The following is an 8,972-nucleotide window of genomic DNA, read 5'->3' as shown; positions in this document are numbered from 1 at the left end:
AGCTCCCCCCTGTCATGCACAGAGCAGGGCCCATCAGGGGGTTAGGGAGCACCCCCTGTCACTCACAGAGTAGGGCCGGTAGGGGAGTTGGGGCACCGCCCCCTGTCACACACAGAGCCGGGCGGATCAGGGGGTTGGGGCGCTGCACCCTGTCACACTCAGGGCAGGGCCGATGGGGAGGTTATGGCTCTACCCCGTCACACACAGAGCAGGGCCCGTGGGGCGGGGGGTGGTTGGGGCGCCGCACCCTGTCACACACAGAGCTGCAGGGCGATCAGGGGGTTGGGGAGCTCCCCCCATCAGGCACAGAGCAGGGCCCATCAGGGGATTAGGGAGCTCCCCCCTGTCACGCACAGAGTAGGGCCAATAGAGGAGTTAGGGCACCGCCCCCTGTCACACACAGAGCCGCAGGGCTGATCAGGGAGTTGGGGAGCTCCCCCCTATCAGGCACAGAGCAGGGCTGATCAGGGGGTTGGGTCACCTTCCCCTGTCACAAACAGAGCAGGGCACATAGGGAGGTTGTGGCCCCACCCCCTGTCACACACAGAGCTGCAGGGCAAACAGGGGGCTTGGTCGCTGCCCCCTGTCATGCTGATCCCAGTGCTGGGAGGCCTCGCGGCTCCGCTGATCCCGGTGCTGGGAGGCATATTACCCTTTTACTATATAGGATAGAGGCCTGGTACATGGGTGGGGGCCGGCTGGTTTGCCCTGAAGGGTGTCCTGGATCAGGGTGAGGGTCCCCACTGGGGTGCCTGGCCAGCCTGGGTGAGGGGCTGAGGGCCGTTTTCAGGCTGGCGGGCGACTGAAGCTCCCAACCACTCCTTTTTTACTTTCTTTTTTTTTTTTTTATTCTGGGCCAGCTTTAGCTCTGAGGCCTCGGCTGCTTTGTTTACCTTCTGTATTTGATACAATGTTTCGGTCCGGCTGGCTGAAGCCCGGCTGACTAAAGCAGGTTTCTGGGGTTTTGTTTAGCTTCTATATTTGTTACAATGTTTCAAACTGCAAGCTGAGGCCGGCAAGGCAGGCGGAGAACCTGGCTTCCTCCAACACTGAAGCAAGCAAGCCTCCCTGTTCTGCTTCAAGCTGCCTGGCTGCCGGCCGCCGCCATCTTGGCTGGCAGTTAATTTGCATATCTCACTGATTAGCCAATGGGAAGGGTAGCGGATGTACGGCTAATTACCATGTTTCTCTTTTATTAGATAGGATGTGCCTGGTATATTAATGTTATTAAAAACTCATGGACTTTCATGATTATATCTTTACTAGAGGCCCAGAGAACAAAATTTGTGCAAGGGTAGGGTCCCTAGTGGCTGCTGGCTGCTGGCTACTGGCCAGGGCCTCCCTTCCCTGGCTGCCAGCTGCTGGCCAGGGCCTTCCTTCATTCTGCTCCACCCCCTGGTGGTCAACGCACGTCATAGCGAGTGATCAAACTTCTAGTAGGTCGAACTCCCAAGGGGACACTTTGCATATTAGGCTTTTATAGAGAGAGATTATGTAGAGCTATTAAGTTTTTATCTACCAGGAAATAAAAGACTATTTCTGCATAGTTACTACTTTTAGATATTTTGCTAATTTATCAAATGTCTGAAACACAGTTGTGCCCATGTAGATTATTAGTGTTAATTAAGTGCTGGGCTCCTTTTCCACTTGGTAATTATGTGTGATCATCAGTGCTGATCAGTTTTTTCAGTTACTGATAAAGAATGACTGTATTTGATGCAATTGCTTATCTTATAAGTCTTTCCTAATAGAAATACATTTCTTCGTATGGTAAATTAGGGAAAAAAACCACCCCTATAGTATTTATTAAAGGAAATAGAAATTTAAAGATATTCCACCCTGGAAAAAAAATAGCAGGCACCCCTGCTCTACTATTCTAGATTAAATAAAGTTGAGGCATCTTAGAGAAAGAACCAAACAGCCAGAATGACTGCAAATACAGACACTTCACAGGCTCTGGGGGTTAGGCTGCTCCTGACATTTCAGAGATGATGGCCTTTATTTCTGACCCCTCACAATAGAGGATATAGAGTTTATTTATTTTTAATGTTAGTTTCTGGGGACAGCAAGTGCTCACATGCATTTGCTAGGTTACTGATGACCGAATGGGCAGAGTTGGACATTCCTATCTCTTAACTATCTGGTTTTAAATTACGACCTTTTATTCCCGCTTCTACCTCTGGAGTGAGGCAGAAGTTACTTCCAGACCTTTCTCTGGCACTTTTGGCCACTGAGCACTGAGCAAGTCATTTATCTATTTGAATGTAAACCACCATCTGAAGAAAGAGACTAAATCCCTTGTAAGATTGATGCAAAGACTGTGAGATCATGAATGAAAGCAAGGGATGGAGACCCTATTTGAATAAACAATGACTGAGAATTTCCCTAGCCTGGTGCAGGAGACAGACACACAAATCCAGGAAGTGCAGAGAGTCGCAGATAAAACCAACCCGCCGGCCGATGTGGCTCGGTTGGTTGGAGCGCCGTCCTGTGCACCAAAGGGTCCCAGGTTTGATCAGGGCATGGCTGTGGCTCTATCTCCAGTCAGGGCACATACGAGAGGCAACCAATTGATGTTTCTCTCTCACATCAATGTTTCTCTCTCCCCTTCTCTCTCTTCCTTTCTCTCTCTAAAATAAGCGAAAAACGTGTCCTCAGGTGAGGACTAAAAATAATAAAATAATAACCTGGCTGGTGTTGCTCAGTGGTTGAGCATTGACCTATGAACCAGGAGGTCAGGGTTCAGTTCCCCATCAGGACCCATGCCTGGGTTGCAGGCTCTATCCCCAGTGGCGGGTGTGCAGGAAGCAGCCAATCAATGATTCTCTCTTATCATTGATGTATTTCTCTCTCTCTCTTTCTCTTCTCTCTCTTCCTCCCTTCTTCCCTCCCTGAAATTGATAGAAAATATATTTAATAAAAATAAGTAATAATCTATACTAATAAAAGGGTAATATGCTAATTAGACCAGACATCTTCCAGACATCCACCTGGACATCCTTCCGCACAAAGCCACATTTGTGGGGGCCGAGGCAGAGGTGGTTAGGGGCAACCAGGCCAGCAGGGGAATGCAGTTAAGGGTGATCAGGCCAGCAGGTAGAGGTGGTTAGGGGGGATCAGGCAGGCAGGCAGGTGAGCAGTTAGGAGCCAGTGGTTCCAGATTGCGAGAGGGATGTCCGACTGCCCTGTGGGATCGGGCCTAAACTGGCAGTCAAACGTCCCCCAAGGGGTCCCGGATTGGAGAGGGTGCAGGCCGGGCTGAGGGACCCCCCACTCCCCTGTGCATGAATTTTGTGCCCCAGACCTCTAGTTAATTAAATAAAATGAAAACAAAGGAGCCCACTCTAAGATACATCATAATTAAAATGCCAAAGGTTAAAGACAATGAGAGAATCTTAAAATTAGCAAGAGAAAAGCAGTTAGTTACCTACAAGGGAGATCCCATAAGACTATCAGCTGATTTTTCAACAGAAATATTTCATCGCCGAACCGGTTTGGCTCAGTGGATAGAGTGTCGACCTGCGGACTCAAGGGTCCCAGGTTCAATTCCGGTCGGGGGCATGTACCTTGGTTGCGGGCACATTCCCACTGGGGGGCGTGCAGGAGGCAGCTGATCGATCTCTCTCATCGATGTTTCTAACTCTCTATCCCTCTCCTTTCCTCTCTGTAAGAAATCAATAAAATATTAAAAAAAAAAAGAAATATTTCATGGCAGAGGCAATCATTTAGAATTGAAGAAGAGATAGTTTCCCAGACAAGAAAATGGTAAAGAAGTTCATCACCACTAACCAGTATTACAAGAAATATTGAAAGGACTTCTTTAAGTAGAAAAGAATAGATCTAAATATGAGTAAGAAGATATAGGCAAGAAATATATTCTAACTAACAAAAGCAAACACTTAGTAAAAGCAGTGGATCAACTAACTATAAAGCTAGTAGGGAACTTGTAGCACCCAATCATCATCAGTAGATAGATCATCTAGACAGAAAATCAACAAGAAAACTGTGGCCTTAGAGGGAGGAGACCAAGATGGCGGCGTAGGTAAACACCGGAGACCGCTGCCGCGAACAACCATTTCAAAAATACAACTAAAAGACTGAACGGACATCACCCAGAACCACAGGAAGGCTGGCTGAAGAGAGACTCTACAACTAGAAAGAAAGAGAACAGCAAATCGAGGCTCAGAGGCGGCGCAGTGTGGAAAATACAAAGGTACCGAGGTGCGCGCGAAAAGCGGGCTGGTGGCTGAGGGCGCGGTTGTCGTTTTCTGCCGGGAGTGAGTCTCAGACTCTGGGTCACTCCTCAGACTCTGGGCTCCAGATCCGGGCGAGTCTCTAGGGACCCAGACTCAAACGGGAGAAGCGGGATTATCCGGCATCAGTTGGGATCTGAGGGCAGCTTTCTCTCCGAGGTTTGCAGCGGCTGCCGGGGTTCTGAGAAGCAGAGCCTCTGGGAACGGGACTGAGCGTGGCCATAACTGCTCCCTCCGCCCGCCCTGCTGATCCCGCCCCGCCCAAAACCTGCGCACAGCCATTTGCCGATCGCCTCAGGCAAAGGCTGGATTAGCGCCTCCCCAGAAGGCAGACGTTTTCCATACAGCTGATTCCTATAGCCAGTGGGCCTGGGGGTCAAATCCCTCTAGTGTTAACTACAACAATTAAGGCTTGGCTAGAACAAGACTGCGCACAGAGACCACAAGGGGTTGCACCAAGAAAGCATAAAAGATGCGGAGACAAAAAAACATGACAGAAATGGAGGATATGGAGCTAAGAATCGCAATTTTGAGGGCTTGCCATAAATTTGTGCAGAGCCTCACGAAAACTAATGAGACCCTCGATGCTACGATAAAGAAATTAGAAAGTAAGCATACACGGACTGAAATAAAGAATATTATACCCAATAGCAGACCAGAGGAGTACAATAATCAAACCAAAGATTCGACAAAAAACACCCAATTGGAAAAGCAAAATGAAAAAAGAATCCGAAAGTGTGAAGATAGTGTAAGGAGCCTCTGGGACAGCTTTAAGCGGTCTAATATCAGAGTCATTGGAGTGCCAGAAGATGAGAGACAGCAAGATATTGAAAACCTATTTCAAGAAATAATGGCAGAAAACTTCCCCCACCTGGTGAAAGAAATGGACATACAGGTCCAAGAAGCGCAGAGAACCCCAAACAAAAGGAATCCAAAGAGGACCACACCAAGACACATCATCATTAAAATGCCAAGAGCAAAAGACAAAGAGAAAATCTTAAAAGCAGCAAGAGAAAGAGGCTCAATTACCTACAAGGGAATACCCATACGACTGTCAGCTGATTTCTCAACAGAAACTTTGCAGGCCAGAAGGGAATGGCAAGAAATATTCAAAGTGCTGAATACCAAGAACCTACAACCAAGATTACTTTATCCAGCAAAGCTATCATTCAGAATTGAAGGTCAGATAAAGAGCTTCACAGATAAGGAAAAGCTAAAGGAGTTCATCACCGCCAAACCAGTATTATATGAAATGCTGAAAGGTATCCTTTAAGAAGAGGAAGAAGAAGAAAAAGGTAAAGATACAAATTATGAACAACAAACATGCATCTATCAACAAATGAATCTAAGAATCAAGTGAATAAATAACCTGATGTACAGAATGAACTGGTGATTATAATAGAATCAGGGACATAGAAAGGGAATAGACTGACTATTCTTGGGGGAAAAAGGGGTGTGGGAGATGCGGGAAGTGACTGGACAAAAATCATGCACCTATGGATGAACACAGTGGGTGGGGAGTGAGGGTGGAGGGTGGGGTGGGAGCTGGAAGGAGGGGAGTTATGGGGGGAAAAAAGAGGAACAAATGTAATAATCTGAACAATAAAGATTTAATTAAAAAAAAAAAAAAAAAAAAAAAAAAAACTGTGGCCTTAAATAATACATTAGGCCAGATGAATTTAATTGACATTTTTTGACATTTCACCCCAAAGCAGCAGAATATACATTCTTGTAAAGTGCACATAGAATGTTTTTTAGAATAGACCACATTTTAGGCCATAAAACAAGTTTCAATAAATTTAAAGTTAAAATCATATCAAGCATCTTCTCTGATCACAATGATATGAAACTAGAAATCAATGACAAGAAAAAACTGAAAAGCACACCAACACCTGGAGGTTAAATGACATGTTACTAAACAATGAATAGGTTAACAATGAGATCAAGGAAGAAATCAAAAAGTGCCTTGAGACAAATGAAAATGAAAACACAAGGACCAAAATCTATGGGACACAGCCAAAGTCGTTCTATGAAGAAAATTCATAGCAATATAGGCCTATCTCAAGAAAGAAGAAAAATCTCAAATAAATAATCCAACCTTATACTTTAAGTAACTAGAAAAGGGGAAACAAAGTCCAAACTGAGTAAAAGGAAGGAAATAATAACAATCAGGTAAGAAAAAAAGAAATAAAGTAGAGTATAAAAAATAATAGAAAAAATTAAGAAAGCAAGAACCCCCCAAATCTAAGATCTTAACATTTGTTATATCACAAGCATTAGTTTCTGAGGGTCCAAAATTCAGGTGTGACTTGGCTAGTTGGTTCTGGTTGAGTCTCCTATGAGATTGGAGTCAAGATGTTAGCTGGGGCCACAGAGATGGGAAAGCTTACTCACAGGGCTGTTGGCTGGCGGCTTCAGTTCTGCATCGAGTGAACCTCCCCATAGGACTTCCTATGTTTCCCCCTAGCACGGCAGCTGGCTGTCCCAAAGCCAGTGACCCACAGAGACAGGAGCAGGAAACCAGAGCTCCTTTTATGACCTCGCCTCCCAAGTCACATGCTACAACTTCTGCTTTTTCTTTAAATTAGACTCAAGGGTTTAGGTATAGTCCACACTCAAGGGAAGGAGAACGAGGCATCACCTTTTGAAGGGCGTATCAAGAATTTGTGGGCATGTTTTGAACCACCTAAATATTCCATTTATTAATCTTTTTTTCAGCTGTGTTTTATCTGCTGTTTAATATAACTATTGTTTCTAATTCTTTCATTTTTAGAAATATATACTTTTCAGTTATTTAAAATACTAGTATACTTGGTCCATTTTTTAGTCCTCTCTTTTATTTTTATTTATTTTTAAAATTCTCTCTTTTATTTTTAAAAGACTAAATGGGTAATTGTGTTAATCCCCATATCTGAAGTCTGTGGATCTGATTTTGCTGGTTCCTATTTATAAGGGCTTCTCTATCAATTTATTTTCTTTTCAAATATATTATGAGCAAATTTTGCCCTGCCAGTGTGGCTCGGTGGTTGAGCGTTGACCTAGTAACCAAGAGGTCACAGTTCCACCCCTGGTCAGGGCACATGCCTGGGCTGGGCTGCAGACTCAATCCCCAGTGAAGAGGCAGCTGATCAATGATTCTCTCTCATCATTGATGTTTCTCTCTCTCCCTCTCCTTTCATCTCTAAAACCAATAAAAATATATTTTTTAAAATAAAAATAAAATATATTATGAGCAAATTTTGATTGGAACTTTGTATGTGTGAAAACTAGAAGGCCTGTTTTGAGGGTGTATTTCTTTCAGAGAATTTAACTCTGCTTCTGCTGGCATGCTCTGGGTCCTACTAACCTGGGAAATTGTAAATGAATTTCTCTATTTGGAGGCTTTGGACTATGCATGTAGAGTGAATTCCAACCTGAAACTCATGCTTCACAGCACTAGATTCCATGACCCCGCTAACCAAATTTAATAAATATTAACATTTTGAAAATATTCATTAAAAACAAAAATTAGAAATTGTCTTATCCCTTCTTCCCCACTCCCCGGAGGTAACCGTATTCCAGAGTTGGTGTGTAATTCCCATTCACAGCTTTAATATGGCTACATGCACATATTACATTTTTTGTTTTTAATATTTCATGCAGCCTGATTTTTTCCTATACATTCCTCGGCTGGTGAGCAGGCAGGGATTTTTTTTTTTTAACTATTAACAAACAACATTGACGTGAATACCTAGGTCTTATGGATGTGACTAAGTCCACGGAACTCCTGAGCGTGGGGACCACCCAGCGGTGAGAGGAGGACCGCAGACACAGGAGATGATGGAGGCGCGGCGGGAGGAGGCCCACCTGGACCGCTCCGGGGGCGAGTTACCCGGGGCGGCAGGGGGAGCGTGGCTGTGCGGGGTCGGCGTGGGGCCGGCGTGGGGCCGCTGCAGGGGGCGGCGGGGTCAGGGCGCCGCCGGGTGGCCGGGCCGGTCCCCGCCCCTCGGGGCTCCGCGAGGCTGGGTGCGGCGGCTTCCGTCGCCTCCGGAAGGAAGCCCTCGCAGTCGGCGCCGGTAAATTCTATGTCATTTTTGTGATGAAGGAAAAAGGAGCGGGCTTTTCTGGGCTGTTGGGAGATAACGAACCTCGCGAGGCCGCAGTCCTCGCTCAGGGGTGGCGGCGACGCTCCCCGCAGCCGGGGGAGAAAAAGAGCCGATTGACCCCGACGTGACTTGAACACGCAACCTTCTGATCTGGAGTCAGACGCGCTACCATTGCGCCACGAGGTCCTGGCGGGCGGACGGCTCCGCTTCATTGAAGTCCTTGCTGCGCCGCGGGGCCGGCTGGGGGCGGGGCCGCGGTCCTTCCGGGCCGGCCGCGCCTCCCGGGAGAGAAGCGCCGCTGCCTGCGCCGGCGGCCCCCCGGGACGTCTCCTTTGGGAAAATGTCTATTCCTCTGCCGATTCTAAAAGTCAGACTGTTTGCTACTGAGCGGTATCGTTTGGATATTAACCTCAAGCAGATACGTGATTTGCAAATAACTTAATGCATTCCGTGAGTTGCTTTTTCACTTTGCTGCTTCATTCTTTAAATCTTAATGTTGAGCATCACAGATGCAGCCCCGCACCACCGCCCCTCTGCTGACCTCGCGCCCCCCAGCTGCCTCCCGCCCAGGCCGGCCACCCCCTGATCCGGGGGGCCTGTCGGTACATAGACCCGCACCCCGCGCAGCACACAC

General features: G+C 46.6%; 1 non-coding gene across 1 annotated transcript; it reads right to left on the bottom strand.

The window, feature by feature from the left end:
* Nucleotides 1–8,452: 8,452 nt before the first annotated feature.
* On the bottom strand, nt 8,453–8,524 carry TRNAW-CCA (transfer RNA tryptophan (anticodon CCA)). Its single transcript has one exon. It is a non-coding gene; the product is annotated as a tRNA-Trp (tRNA).
* Nucleotides 8,525–8,972: the final 448 nt, after the last annotated feature.

This window comes from Myotis yumanensis, unplaced genomic scaffold (assembly GCF_028538775.1).
Source record: "Myotis yumanensis isolate MYYU_CA2020_CCGP unplaced genomic scaffold, mMyoYum1.0.hap1 SCAF_16, whole genome shotgun sequence".
NCBI lineage: Eukaryota > Metazoa > Chordata > Mammalia > Chiroptera > Vespertilionidae > Myotis > Myotis yumanensis.
The sequence above is the reverse complement of the archived record's forward strand: the minus strand, read 5'-3'. Positions and strand labels throughout refer to the sequence as shown.